We start from the raw sequence: 16,318 nt of genomic DNA on the forward strand, positions 1-16,318 counted from the left end.
GGGAGGGGAAATGAGGAAACTGGTGAAATCCGAGTTCATCCCTTGTGGTTGGAGGGTTCCTAGCCGGAAGATGAGGCGTTCTTCCTCCAACCGTCGTTTCGCTGTGGTCTGACGATGGAGGAGTCCAAAGACCTGCATATCCTTGGTGGAGTGGGAGGGGGAATTGAAATGTTGAGCTACAGGGTGGTTGGGTTGGTTGGTCCGGGTGTCCCAGAGGTGTTCTCTGAAACGCTCCGCAAGTAGGCGGCCTGTCTGCCCAATATAGAGGAGGCCACATCGGGTGCAAAGGATGCAATAGATGATATGTGTGGAGGTACAGGTGAATCTGTGGCGGATATGGAAGTTTCCTTTGGGGCCTTGGAGGGAGGTGAGGGGGGAGGTGTGGGCGCAAGTCTTGCACCTCCTGCAGTTGCAGGGGAAGGTGCCGGGAGTGGAGGTTGGGTTGGTGGGGGGTGTGGATCTGACGAGGGAGTCACGGAGGGAGTGGTCTTTACGGAATGCTGATAGGGGAGGGGAGGGAAATATATCCTTGGTGGTGGAGTCCGTTTGGAGGTGGCGGAAATGACGGCGGATGATGCGCTGTACATGAAGATTGGTGGGATGGTAGGTGAGGACCAGTGGGGTTCTGTCCTGGTGGCGGTTGGAGGGGCGGGGTTCAAGGGCGGAGGATCGGGAAGTGGAAGAGATGGGGTGGAGGGCATCGTCGACCACGTCGGGCGGAAATTGCGGTCCTTGAAGAAGGAGGCCATCTGGGATGTGCGATTTTGGAACTGGTCCTCCTGGGAGCAGATGCGGCGGAGTCGAAGGAATTGGGAGAATGGGATGGCGTTTTTACAGGGGGCAGGATGGGAGGAGGTGTAGTCCAGATATATTTCCCTCCCCTCCCCTATCTGCATTCCGTAAAGACCACTCCCTCCGTGACTCCCTTGTCAGATCCACACCCCCCACCAACCCAACCTCCACTCCCGGCATCTTCCCCTGCAACCGCAGGAGGTGCAAGACTTGCTCCCACACCTCCCCCTTCACCTCCCTCCAAGGCCCGACTCCCACAGCTACCTGGACTACACCTCCTCCCATCCTGCCCCCTGTAAAAACGCCATCCCATTCTCCCAATTCCTTCGACTCCGCCGCATCTGCTCCCAGGAGGACCAGTTCCAAAAACGCACATCCCAGATGGCCTCCTTCTTCAAGGACCGCAATTTCCCCCCCGACGTGGTCGACGATGCCCTCCACCGCATCTCTTCCACTTCCCGATCCTCTTCCCTTGAACCCCGCCCCTCCAACCGCCACCAGGACAGAACCCCACTGGTCCTCACCTACCACCCCACTAACCTCCATGTACAGCGCATCATCCGCCGTCATTTCCGCCACCTCCAAACGGACTCCACCACCAAGGATATATTTCCCTCCCCTCCCCTATCAGCATTCCGTAAAGACCACTCCCTCCGTGACTCCCTCGTCAGATCCACACCCCCCACCAACCCAACCTCCACTCCCGGCACCTTCCCCTGCAACTGCAGGAGGTGCAAGACTTGCACCCACACCTCCCCCCTCACCTCCCTCCAAGGCCCCAAAGGAAACTTCCATATCCGCCACAGATTCACCTGTACCTCCACACATATCATCTATTGCATCCTTTGCATCCGATGTGGCCTCCTCTATATTGGGCAGACAGGCCGCCTACTTGCGGAGCGTTTCAGAGAACATCTCTGGGACACCCGGACCAACCAACCCAACCACCCTGTAGCTCAACATTTCAACTCCCCCTCCCACTCCACCAAGGATATGCTGGTCTTTGGACTCCTCCATCGTCAGACCACAGCGAAACGACGGTTGGAGGAAGAACGTCTCATCTTCCGGCTAGGAACCCTCCAACCACAAGGGATGAACTCGGATTTCACCAGTTTCCTCATTTCCCCTCCCCCCAGCCTGTCTCAGTCAAATCCATCAAATTCAGCACCGCCTTCCTAACCTGCAATCTTCTTCCCGACCTCTCCGCCCCCACCCCAGTCTGACCTATCACCCTCACCTTGACCTCTTTCCACCTATCACATTTCCGACGCCCCTCCCCCAAGTCCCTCCTCCCTATCTTTTATCTTAGCCTGCTGGACCAACTTTCCTCATTCCTGAAGAAGGGCTAATGCCCGAAACGTCGATTCTCCTGTTCCCTAGATGCTGCCTGACCTGCTGCGCTTTTCCAGCAACACATTTCCATCTCCTTCCTCCAGTGGTCCCCAGCATCACAGATATTTGTCTTCAATTCAATTCAATGCATTCCAAGTAGTATCAATAAATGGTTGGAGGCATTGAATACCACAAAGGCTATGGGTCCCGACAATATTGCGACAATAATAGTGAAGATTTGTGCTCCAGAACATGCTGCTCCCCTAGCCAAGCTGCTCCAGTACAGTTACAACACGAGCATCTACCCAACAATGTGGAAAATTGCCTAAGAATGTCCTGTACTATAAAAGTAGGACAAGTCCAACCTGACCAATTACTGTCCTATAATCAGTAAAGTGATGGAAGTTGTCATCAACAGCGTTATCAAGCAGCATCTGCTCAGCAATAACCTGCTCAGTGACACCAGGTTTGGGTTCTGCCAGGGCCACTCAGCTCCTGACCTCATTACAGCCTTGGTTCAAACATGGACAAAAGAGCTGAATTCCAGAGGGGAGGTGAGAGTGACAGCCCTTGACATCAAAGCCACATTCAACCAAGTGTGGCACCAAGGAAACCTAGCAAAGCTGGAATCAGTGGGTATCAGGGGGAAAACTCTCTGGCGATTGGAGTCATACCTGACGTATAGGAAGATGGTCATGGTTGTTGGAAGTCAGTTATCTCAGCCCCAAGACACTCTGCAGGAGTTCCTCCAGGCAGTGTCCTAAACTCAATCATTTTCTGCTGCTTCATCAATGACCTTCCCTCCATCATAAGGTCAAAAGTGGAGATGTTCACCGATGATCATACAGGTTGTAGCACAATTCGTGACTCCTCAGATACTGAAGCAGTCCTTGTTCAAGTGCAACAAGATTTGGATAATATCCAAGCTTGGGCTGACAAGTGGCAAGTAACAGGGTGAAAGTGAGGACTGCAGATGCTGGAGATTAGAGCTGAGATTGTGATGTTGGAAAAGCACAGCAGGTCAGGTAGCATCCAAGGAGCAGGAAAATTGACATTTCAGGCAAAAGCCCTTCATCAATAACACTTGTGCCATTGAAATGCAAGACAATGACTATTTCCAATAAGAGATAATCTAACCAGTCACTGCTACTTGACATTAAGTGGTGTTACCATCACTGAATCTCCCACTATCAATGTCCTGGGGATGACCATTGACCAGAAACCCAAATAGAGTGGCTACAAGACCAAGTGAGAGGCTAGAAATACTGTGCTGAGTAACTCACCTCCTGTCTCCTCAAAGCCTGTGCACAAGACACAGCTCAGGCCTGTGATAGGATATTCCCCACTTGCCTGGATGAGTGTAGCTCCCAACAACACTCAAAAAGCTTGACACCATCCAGAACAAAGGCATCAGCTTAATTGGCACTGCATCCAAAAATAACAACTCCCCCTGACACTCAGAAGCACCAGTGTGTCCTATCTACAAGATGCACTGCAGAAATTCACCAAAGATCCTCAGACATCACCTTCCAAACCTAAAACCACCTCCAGCTGGGACAAGGACAGCAGATACATGGGAACACCACCACCTTCAAGCCACTCATCATCCAGACTTTGAAATATAACACTATTCCGAAACTGTTGCTGGATCAAAATTCTGGATTTCCTTCCCTAAAGGCATTGTGGTCAACCTACCACACAGACTGCAGTGGTTTAAGAAGGCAGCTCACCACCATCTTCTTAAGAGCAACAGGAGAAGGGCAATAAGGGTTGGCCCAGTCAATGAAGTTCATGACCCACAAATGAATAAAACAAAAAGTTGCCAGTGTGCTTCAAAGTAGAACATTAAAGTGCTGAAGTGTACTCTAAGTGAATCAGAGATGCACCATAATGATGCTTTGAGGCCAGTATATGCCTGATACCAATATCTGTGGATATGAGATATATTTGACCACTGTCAACTGAGCATCCCCTCATACATTGGTATCAGGTGTCGGGAAGCAAGGGTAAGCTGGAGTAATCAGGTAATCATTCTGACTTCCACATTGAATTCTTTGTGGTGCAGTTTGTTTCTGATATGTGAAAAAGTCACAACCTGCTTATTAAGGGGGCGATAAGTGGTGGAAATGAGGGTGATCCTGAGTAATAATCTTTATTAGCAGGCCTTGTCTCATGCAAATCTCACCATGACATCCAGAACTCGCTCGGAAAATGCGACTTAGAAAATAACTTACCTTAGCTCATTTTCTTTTGGGAAATAATTAATAATATATATCCGAGCTATTAGCCAGAAAATGCAAATTATTATGTCCTGATTGACTGGGTGAGGTTTTGTAGAAGCCTCCAACACTTCTGCCAGATATACTAATAACACAATGAGGTTTGAGAAGATTTGTAGCCCAGGTTGAGGGTTTGGATGTAGGTTTGCTCGCTGAGCTGCAAGGTTCATTACCAGATGTTTCGTTACCCTACTCGGTAACATCTTCATCGGGCCTCAGGCGAAGCAATGGTGAAAATTCCTGCTTTTTATTTATATGTTTGGGTTTCTTTGGGTTGGTGATGTCATTTCCTGTGGTGATGTTATTCCCTGTGGTGAAGTCACTTCCTGTTCCTTTTCTAATACCACACAGAGTCAATTCAATGATGACTGCGATGATTCAAGAAGGCTGCCAAATACCACCTTCTCAAGTGCAGCTTAAAGTTGGCCAATCATGCTGTCGACACTTACATCCCGAGAATGTGACCTCAGCCCCTCCATCCCCCTTGCTTCCTTCTGGCACTGAAAGGTTTCTGGCATTGGTTGAGTCGAGGAACTTGAAGAGACATTGTAAGGGGGTTGAATTTTCAATGACATTTATATGGAACGGCAAAAGAGAAATAATATGAGCCACTGAAGTGATTATGTGAGATTTAGGCCTTAATTACCACAACCCATAATTGTGGCCAGAGGAAAATAAAATGATCACCTCACAGGAAATGTAATGATTAAATTCTAATGTGTGCTTTGAAAAACAAACTTCAATGCTTTTGGCTTCTCAGTTTCGGGTTTCTGAACTGTACCATATACTTAGTTCCTTATTATACTTCTTATGTCTTTCTTTGTTCTGTCAGGTTTTTTTTTAGCAGTTCTTGCTGCATAGTTTATATTTCTACAAGGATGGGATTTCCCAGTAATTAACCAAAATATTGCTTTGCCATAGACTCGCAGTGCCATCTCTTAGCAAGCTGAGTGGGTAACAGGTGTTGCTAATCTTTGTGGATCGGGTGGTGTATCTAAACCCAATCTCTGCTGAATTAGCAGATCTTGGTTCATCTGAGGTTAGACAGGGGATAAAAGTCAGCATTAAAGGGCTGTTTGCAATGGCTCAGCAGCTTGTATTCTTGTATCTGGGTTTTTAAAAAAATAATTTCATTTATGGACATTGCTGAGCCAGCATTTATTGCCCATCCCGAGTTGCCCTTGAGAAGATGGTGGTGAGGTGCCTTCTTGGAACGAAAAGCAAAGAACAAAGAAAATTTACAGCCCAGAAACAGGACCTTCAGCCCTCCAAGCCTGAGCCGATCCAAATCCACTGTCTAAACCTATCGCCCAATTCCTAAGCATCTGTATCTCTCTGCTCCCCACTTACTTATGCATCTGTCCAGACACACCTTCAATGAATCTACCCGCGCCTGCTTCTACTACCTCTGCTGGTAGAGGGGATATGCGCGGCAAGTATTTTACACTTACCCTCTGTGTAAAGTACTTGCCGCGTATATCCCCCTTTAAACTTTTCACCTCTCACCTTGAACACGTGGCCTCTCTTTATTGAATCCCTCACCCTGGGAAAAAGCTTGTCTCTATCCACCCTGTCTATACACTTCATGATTTTGTAAACCTCAATCAGGACACCCCTCAATCTCCTTTTTTCTATTGAAATCAATCCTAACCTACTCAACCTCTCTTCATAGCTAGCACCTTCCATACCAGGCAACATCCTCGTAAACCTTCTCTGCACCCTCTCCAAAGCGTTCACATTCTTTGGTAATGTGGCGACCAGATCTTTACACAGTATTCTAAATGCAGCAGAATCAAAGTCTTGTACAGTTTTAACATGACCTGCCAGCTCTTATACTCAACACCCTGTCTAATGAAGGCAAGCATACCATATGCCTTCTTGACCACTCTATCACCTGTACAGCCACCTTCAGGGTAGAATGTACCTGAACTCCCAGATCTCTCTGCACATCAACTTTTCCCAAGACTCTTCTTGAACTGATGTAGCCCATAGACCCACAATGCTATTAGGAGGGAATTCCAGGATTTTGATCCAGTGACAGTGAAGGAACAGCGATATATTTCCAAGTCAAGATGATGAGTCACTGAGAGAGGAACTTGAATGTGGTGGTGTTCCTATGTATCTGCTGCCTTTGTTCTTCTAGATGGAAGGACTCGTGCATTTGGAAGGTGCTGTCGAAGGATCTTTGGCGAATTTCTGCAGTGTATCTTGTAGGACACTGCTGCTACTAAGTGTCATTGGTGGAGGGAATGGATGCTTACGGATAAAATGCCAATTGTGGGTTGCATTATCCTGGATGGTGTCAAGCTTCTGAGTATTGTTGGAGTTGCACCCATCCTGGCAAGTGGGGATTATTCTATCGCACTGCTGAATGTGTCTTGTAGATGGGGGACAGGCTTTGGAGAGTCAGGAGGTGCATTAATTACCACAGTATTCTTAGCTTCTGACCTGGTCTAGTAGCCACTGCATTTCTGTGGTCATTCCAGTAGAGTTTTGGGTCAATGGTAACCCCCAGGATGTTGGTAATGCGGGATTCAGTGATGGTAATGCCATTGAATATCAAAGAGTGATTGTTAGATTGTCTCTGACTGGAGATGGACATTGCCTGATATTTGTGCAGCACAAATGTTACTTGTCAGCCCAAGCCTTGCTATTGCCCAGATCTTGTTACATTTGAGCATGGACTGCTTCAATGAGGAAATTTTGCTGAAACACAAGGTTCTTAGGGAACGTGATAGGGTAGATTGAGAGAGTTTGCTTCCCCTTGTGGGTAGATAGGAATATGGAATTGAGAGAGGAGAGTTCGATCAGCCAAAGTCTTAAAATAAAACAAAGAACTAGGGATGCTGGAAATCTGAAACAACAGCAACCAGAAATTTGTGAACAAATTCAGCAGGTTCGGCAGTATCTGTGGAGAGAAAACAGAGATAACGTTCCATGTCCTGAGATCCTTCTGCTGTTTTTTTACTGTTCATTTCAGTCAAGACCTTGATGAATGTTGGAGCAGGTTTGACGGGCTGAATGGCCTACTCCTGCTCCCAGTTTGCATGTACATATGCCTACTGAAGAAGTCTGGAGCCCAGGAATTGGAAGTGGGATAGGGGGCTGAGAAAAGAAGTGGGAGAATGGGACCAATTGAAGAGCTCTTTCAAAGAGTTTTTAAAGTCTAAATGGCAGTCTCCTGTGTGGTATAATTTGATGATTTAATGTTTATAAAATTATAATCAATAATTGTGACAATATCCATGACCAACCAACCAACTCCCACAGTTACCTTGACTACATCTCCTTATACCCAGATTCCTGAAGGAATTCCATTCCATTCTGCTACCTTCTCTGTCTCAGTTGCATGTGTTCCGATGATGCTACCTTCCTCCAGGCTATATCTGACTCGTCCTCCTTTTTCCACAACTGAGGATCCCCCAGTACCATAGTGGTTGTCAAGGCTATCAGATGCTTCTGCCCCATCTCTCACTCTTCTGCCCTCATCTCTTTCTCTTCTTCCCAGAACAATGATCGGGTTCCCTTGTCCTCACTTTCCACCCCATCAGTTTCTACATTCAGAGGATCACTCTCTGCCATTTCCTGCCATCTCCAACAGAATGCCACCACCAGGCACATTTTCCCCTCCCCTCCACTCTCAGCATCCCTCTGTGGAAGCCTGGTCCACTCCCTCATCACACCTGACATCTGCTCACTCCGCAATGGCACCTTGCCCTGCAATCACAGACGTTGGAACACTTGTCCTTTAATGTCCCCACTGTCCTAGGCCCCAAACACGCCTTCCAGGTGAAGCAGCATTTCACTTTTACTGCTTTCGATCTAGTCTCCTACATTCTCTGCTGACAATGCGGTCTCTTAGAGTCATAGAGATGTCCAGCACAGAAACAGACCCTTTGGTCCACCTCATCCGTGCCGACCAGATATCCTAACCTAATTTAGTCTCCTTTGCCAGCACTTGGCCCATATCCCTCTAAACCCTTCCTATTCATATACCTGTCCAAGTGCCTTTTAAATATAATTGTACCAGCCTCCACAACTTCCTCTGGCAGCTCATTCCACACATGCACCACCCTCTGTGTGAAAAAGTTGTCCCTTAAGTCCCTCTTAAATCTTTCTCCTCTCACCTTAAACCTCGGCCCTTTAGTTTTGGACTTCGCACCCCAGGGAAAAGACCTAGTCTGTTCACCATATCCAGGTCCCTCATAATTTTATAATCCTCTATAAGGTCACCCCTCAGCCTCCAATGCTCCAGAGAGAATAGCTCCAGCCTATTCAGCCTCTCCCTATAGCCCAAACCCACCAACACTAGTAACATCATTGTAAGCCTTTTCTAAACCCTTTCAGGTTTCACAACATCCTTCCTATAGCAGAGAGACCAGAACTGAACGCAATATTCCAAAAGTGGCCTAATCGATGTCCATTTGGAATATTTGAGTGGTTTTCTGCTCTGTATCTAACAAAGAATGTGCTGGCCTTGGAGGGGAGTCTGGAGGAGGTTTACAGGAATGATCCCAGGGATAAAAGACTTGTGATATGAGCAGCAGATGAGGACTCAGCCTATACTCAAAGATGAGTGGGGATCTCATTGAAACTTACAGAATACTGAGAGGCCTGGATAGAGTGGATGAGAAACAGATGTTTCACTGGTAGGATAGACTAGGACCCGAGGACACAGCCTCAGAGTGAAGGAGACGAACTTTTAGAACCGAGATGAGAAGGAATGTCTTCAGGCTCATCTGGTTAAACTGTGGAATTCATTGCTGCAGAGGCTGTGGAGGCCAAATCATTGAGTATCTTTAAGACAGAGGTAGATAAGCTCTTGTTTGGTAAAGGGATCTAGCGTTATGGGAGAAGGCTGGGGAAGGTATGAAAGATATCAACGATAATTGAATGGCAGAGCAGACTCAATGGGCCGAATAGTTTAATACTGCTCGTACATTTTATGGTCTTATGTTCTCAATCTGGAGTGCCTGGGAAGGTGAGAGGAACAATCTTAGCTCCTTCTAACCCACAGACAAAGCTCATTGCTCACTGGTTATCCCAAAAGACAAGCTTCCCTTGTGCCCATGCTATCTACAAAAGACAATTGTGCACTTGGCCAAGCATTAGCAATCTAGCATTGCCCCTCACTGGCAATGTTGTGGCGTAGCAGCTCTAAGCCAACAACAAATGGGCAGCATGGCCACTCGTTCACAAATGCAACATCGTTCCCTTACCCTGGCCACTGTTTAATCATCTGGCCACACACTTCATCACCACTAGTTGTATCGCATCTGAATGCTCTCTCAGTCAGCACTACAGTGTATCTTTGTCCAATAGGGGAACATCACAAATGGACAATTCCAAACAAAGTGTGAGCTTTTATTTACAGAAAGGAAAGGGAAACAGAAATGAAGCTATTAGGGACTGAACTGCATCCCCACAATAGCAACTTAATATCAACATTATGATCAAAACATGGTGCAGTCAATGATTTTATGTTGTTTTCATTGCTTGGAACCAGCTTCATCAGCTTCTGTCCTGTGACTAACCCAGATCCTTGACCCCTGTGTCTGCAGCTCCCTAACTGACAGTATAGGATTCCCCTGATTGCTGGTACTGGCCCTACAGGACTGACTACTGTCCATCCACCTGAGTATAGGTCTTCCAAACCCCTGAGGAGAAAGTGAGGTCTGCAGATGCTGGAGATCAGAGATGGAAATGTGTTGCTGGAAAAACGCAGCAGGTCAGGCAGCATCTAGGGAACAGGAGAATCGACGTTTCGGGCATTAGCCCTTCTTCAGGAAGAAGGGCTAATGCCTGAAACGTCGATTCTCCTGTTCCCTAGATGCTGCCTGACCTGCTGCGTTTTTCCAGCAACACATTTCCATCTTCCAAACCCCTGGACTGCTGCAGACTGTCCCGATGATTGACACTCTGCAAGCCCCTGACCAAAAATGGTGCCCCCTCAGTACTGTTTCCTCCATGGTTCCAGTCTGACCATTTGGTTGAATGAGCATGCTGTGTGTTTGCAACTTGGAAACTTAAATTGTCATCTCAATCCGCCATGGAGTCCCTTTTTCCCAGGGCTGGTCGATATTGACAAATGTGTCCAGCAGCTTGTCTGGTGTCTGCACTAAACAGCACCTTGGAATGGCAGCACTTAACCCAGTTGGCTCCAGCTGAAGCTCCAGTGAGTTTGCAGGCATGGCACAGCATGGCAAGGGAAGATAAGGCATGTATGCTGCGAACATGCAATCAGGTGCTAAGTCAATGAGCACTAAGAGAACAATGATAAGCTGTGAGATGCAGCCTGGTCCAGTCCATGAGCTGTACCTCTGTCCATTCACACAATGTGTCTTTGCAGTGACCTTTTCAACAGTAATTCTGCAACACATCTCACCTTCGCCCATGTTGTTCAGATCCCACTAAGACTCCACCCAATATTTCATAGCAACATCATAGAATCATAGAATACAGAATAAGCCCTTTAGCGCATTGAGTCTACAATGATGAAAATCTCCTCCATATCTAAACCAGTCCCATATTCCCCTGTTTGGCTGGCTCTTTGAATGTATGACATTTCAAGTGTTCATTCCAGTGTGTTTTAAAGATTATAAGGCTTCTTTTCCTTAACTACCCTCCCAGACAGTGCATGTTAGACTCCCTCCACTCTCTGGGTGAAAACATTTTCCCTCAAAATTCCCTTGAAATTCCTGCCTTTCACCTTAAACAAGTGTACCCCTTGGTATTCACTCTTTAACTAAAGGGAACAGCTGCTTTCTATCCATCTGGTCCATGCCCCTCCTCACCACCTCCAGTGCAATCATACCATTCCTGTGGTGACTAGAACTGTACACTTTACTCCAGCTATGGCCCAACTGAAATGTAGGCCAATGTACCCACCTGACTCAGATAATCAATGCCTTGACTGATAAAGGCAAGTGTGCTGTTTGCTTTCTTAATTCCCCTAATAACCTGTCTTGTCACTTTCAGGGATCTGTGGACAAGCATTCCAAGATCCCTCTGTTCCTCTGAACTTCCTAGTATCCTGATAGCCTTTTATCAGGAAGTATAAATGCTCGCAAGAAGTTGAATTTGCAATTTCTACTGCTAAAAACAAAATTGCAGAATGTAATCATTCCCAGCCTGTGGGATCCAGGGTTAAAGCTGTATCCCCCAAAGACTCTTGCTGATGTAACATCTCTCCACAATGCCTTGTGAATGTTTCATGTGCACAATGTTATCTTTGAAGTCAAGTGACATACAAATGGATGGGAGAACCTTTTGCAGACAGCATAGTTTCTGAATGACAATGAGCTGGGGATCATACTGGATGGAGAGATCTTGGCCTGAGCACCAACAGTTGTTGAATGATATCTATATGATATTTTGCTTGGCTCTGACTGTTATAGGGCCTCTGACAATGGGCAGTATATATGTGATATACCTTCAATCAGCAACCAACATTACGTGCTACGCAGCCTCTCATTTTAGCATTAGGTGTTTAAGTGTTATTTCCCACCTCCTATTGAGAATAGAATTCGGTCCAGCTGTGATAAGTCCCAAAAAATCTGTTCTATCTGAATGTTACAAGGGGGCGAGGGGTTAGACAGGAGGATCAAAGAAACACATTAGCTCTGTGTGCCCATCAGGTGGATCAGGTGCATTTTTACAGGGTTGGTTTCCTTTTCTGTACAAAGAGCAGCTGAAATAAGATCAAATACTCAGGAGAGGGACTTGGGTCATTTGCTCCTTGCAATGTGTTGCTTTAATGTCTGTCTTTAAGCCATAACCTGAGACTGCAACAGAATGTTTACCTCTCCTCACTCTCTCTCCCAGACCGAAGAAACACTTCTTGATTACCAAGTATGAAGCACATCCTGGATAAAAAGGCAAATACGCAAGAGAGTTCACAGAGACAGTCTGGGTGAGGTCTGGAGCAGAACTAACTGGGTGGAGATTTCCCAGCATCACTGACAAGATAGTTAGGAAGATACAGCGAGAATGAAAAAACATAGATTCTAGATATTGAGGAGAAAGGCCACATTTGTATCCATTTTCGATGGTTAGGCAGGAAATTTATTAGTAGGTGGGAAGAGCATCAATATTTCATTAGCACAAACTGAAAGAACTGCGGAAGCTGGAAATCTGAAATGCAAAACCAGAAATTGCTGGAAAAGCTTAGCAGGTCTGGCAGGATCTATGGAGGGAAATCAAAAGTTAATGTTTTGGTCGAATGACCTTTGTACACAACTGATGGTAGCTAGGAAAAAGTTGATATATATGCAGAAGATGGGGGTGGGGAGGGGTAAGGAGTAAGGAGTAAGGATAGAGCCCAAAGAGAAAGAGGAACAGTAGGACAGATAAAGGAGGATAGCGATCTGGCTAGGAGAGTGAATAGCTGTTAATGGAGACTGTTAGTAGCTAACAGTGGGTTGTGTGTAATAGCAGACCATGTGATAACAAGGTCTTGTATGTGGGTTGAAGACATGGGAGAACTCAAAAGGCTGCAGATTTCCCGAGTGGAAAATGAGGTGTTGTTCCCCCAGCTTGTGCTGACCTTCACTGGAGCACTGCAGCAAGCCTGAGATACAGATGTTGGCGGGAACAGGGTGGTGTGTTAAAGTGGCAGGCAACTGGAAGCTCAGGGTCTTTTTGCAGGCAGAATGTAATTGTTCTGCAAAGCAGTCACCCAGCCTACGCTTCGTTCCTCAAATATAGAGGAGAGCACGTTGTGAACAGCGAATGCAATAGACTAGATTGAGTGGCATGCAGGAAAAGCAGTGCTTCATCTGGAAGCAGGTGTTTGGGCCCTTGGATACTGAAGAGGGAGGAAGTAAACGGACAGGCGTTACACCTTCTGTGGTTGCAGGGAAAGGTGCTGTCGAGGGGGCTGTTTGAACTCTCTTCCTGAAAGGTGGTGGGAACAGAGTCTTTGAACATTTTTAAGGCTGGGGTAAATTGTTTCTTGTTAAACAAGGAGTTGAAAAGGAAGTGGATTTAAGGTTCCCGTTGTATCAGAATGTGTTTGAGGGACTGAATGGCCTACTCTTGATTTCTAAGGCATTTTAATCGATCTGTTCATGAATATGATAACACATTTCTGGAGCATGTGGCACTTCAACCAATTCAATAAAGGATGGAATTAAGAGACTAATTATATAAAATCCTGAATCCAATGTCAACTGCTGAGGATAACCCATCTGGTTCACTAATGTCCTTTAGGGAAGGAAACTTACCTGGTCTGGCCTTCATTTGACTCCAGACCCACAAACATTAGAGATAGGCAATGAATTCTGTGGATAAATGTTGAAGGACACCCAAGGTGGCAGTGGGACCAAGTATAAGGGAAATGACTTGAGAGGTTGGGGCTGGTTGATTGCTGAGTTTGGGAATGTCATGGGGAGAGGGTCCGAGATGTTTGGAAGAAAGAACCTTGGACTGGCTCTTAGCAGATGGCTATCCCTCCCTGAGATCCAGCTCCTCAGTCGGACATGATTGTCTTTGATTGAGAGACCAACCCCCTTTCTGGCTCCCCCATCAGGCTGACCAGCTCTCTGCACAGTTTTGTATTGGTGTGTATGCTGCACATTGACAGTGCCACTGTAAAGGTGGGCTAATCCCAGTGGTTGCTAGATGAAACCCCTATGTGTTCCTTATTTTGACTCTTACAGGCCTCAGTTCAAAAACAGCATTCGAGGAGCAGGAAAATCGACGTTTCGGGCAAAAGCTCTTCATCAGGAAAAAGGCTAGGAGCCTCGGGGTTGGAGATAAATAAGAGGGGGATAGGGCTGGGGGGAAGGAGGATGAGAGTTGAAGTGTTCGGCCACGGGGCAGTGGGGGTTGTTTGGTGCAGGTGTTCCAGAGATGTTCTCTGAAGCACTCTGTGAGTAGGCGTCCTGTCTCCCCAATGTAGAGAAGACCACATTGGGAGCAACTGTTATAGTAAATGATGTATGGAAGTGCAAGTTTAACTCTGATGGATTTGGAAGGCTTCTTTGGGACCTTGGATGGAGGTGAGGGAGGAGCTGTGGGCACAGGTTTTGCAATTCCTGCGGTGGCAGGGGAAGGTGCTGGGAGGGGAAAGTGGATTGTTGGGGGGGGAGCTTGGACCTGACCATGTAGTCGCGAAAGGAATGGTCTTTATGAAAAGCGGGTAGGGAAGATCGCACGGCATGTTTATTCACAGAGCACCAACTCTTCCAAGGACATGCAGGTCCTGGGACTCCTGCATCACCACTCTCTTCCCACCCGACGCCTGGAGGAAAAACACCTCATCAATGGCATTGGGACCCTCCAACCCCAGGGCATCAATGTGGATTTCACCAGTTTCCACATTTCCCCTCCCCTCTACCTTATCCCAGTTCCAACCTTCCAGCTCAGCACTGCCCTCATGACCTATCCTACTTGTCAATCTTCCTTCTCACCTATCTGCACCACCCTCCCCTCAGACCTATTGCCATTATCCCCACCTCCATCCACCTATTGCGCTCTCAGCTACCTTCCCCCAGTCTTACCCCACCTCCCATTTATCTCTCCACCCCCGAGGCTCCCAGCCTCATTCCTGATGAAGGGCTTTTGCCCGAAACATCGATTTTCCTGCTCCTCGGATGCTGCCTGACCTGCTGTACTTTTCCAGCGCCACACTCTCAACTCCAATCTCCAGCATCTGCAGTCCTCACTTTTGCCTACTCAACTCAAGAACATGCAGGTCCTTGGACTCCTCCATTGCCAGACCATAGCAACACGACGGCTGGGGGAAGAGTGCCTCATCTTCTGCCTAGGAACCCTCCAACCACAAGGGATGAACTCAGATTTCTCAAGTTTCGTCATTTCCCCTCCCCCCACCTTTTTTCAGTCCCGACCCTCGAAATCAGCACCACCTTCCTAACCTGCAATCTTCTTCCTGACCTCTGCGCCCCACCCCCACTCCAGCCTATCACCCTCACCTTGACCTCCTTCCACCTATCGCATTTCCAATGCCCATCCCCCAAGTCCCTTCTTCCTACCTTTTATCTTAGCCTGCTGGACACACTTTCCTCATTCCTGAAGAAGGGCTCATGCCCGAAACGTCGATTCTCCTGCTCCTTGGATGCTGCCTGACCTGCTGCGCTTTTAAGCTATTCGGCCCATCAAGTCTGTTCCACCATTTAAAGATCATGGCCAATCTGATGATCCTCAAATACCAGCCAAAGATTTGGCCCTTAGTTACAAAAAGGAAATATGATATCATGTGAGCAAATAATTGCATAAAGGGGAAGGTTTTAAGGACTCAAAAGAGGACAGAGAGAAAGCGAGGGGAGCAATTTTCAGGAAATTTTTCTGGAGGTTATGAGACTAGCTTCTTGTTAACAGCTCAATATAAGGCTTAACAAGAATCGTCCTGAGGTTCCATTAGCGAATGTAACTGAGCTACAGAATCCTAGTTCTCTGTAGCTGTTTAAACATAGCCCCAGAGGATGTAAACATCAAAGGGACCAGCTCACTGTGTCTGCTTAACTGAAACAGAAACTATCTCCCCTACTCCAATGTGGTAGATCTCCACTTCATTGAGTCCGCAATGCCTCTGGGATATACCATAGAGTACAACCACAGGGAGGGAATCAGTTTCCTCATATGAAAAGAGCTTTTAGCTGGCCTCACCCAAGAAAGTTAAAAATCACACAACACCAGGTTATAGTACAACAGGTTTAATTGGAAGCACACTAGCTTTCGGAGCGACGCTCCTTCATCACCTGATGAAGGAGCGTCGCTCCAAAAGCTAGTGTGCTTCCAATTAAACCTGTTGGACTATGACCTGGTGTTGTGTGATTTTTAACTTTGTACACCCCAGTCCAACACCGGCATCTCCGAATCATCACCCAAGCAAGACCACTTAGATCAGCTATTGAAAGACAGTTTGATTCCCTGGAATTGTACTCCAGACAGAA

The sequence above is a fragment of the Chiloscyllium plagiosum genome, unplaced genomic scaffold, assembly GCF_037043375.1.
Source record: "Chiloscyllium plagiosum isolate Xiang-an unplaced genomic scaffold, Cpla_swu_hap1 HiC_scaffold_1, whole genome shotgun sequence".
Taxonomy (NCBI): Eukaryota; Metazoa; Chordata; class Chondrichthyes; order Orectolobiformes; family Hemiscylliidae; genus Chiloscyllium; species Chiloscyllium plagiosum.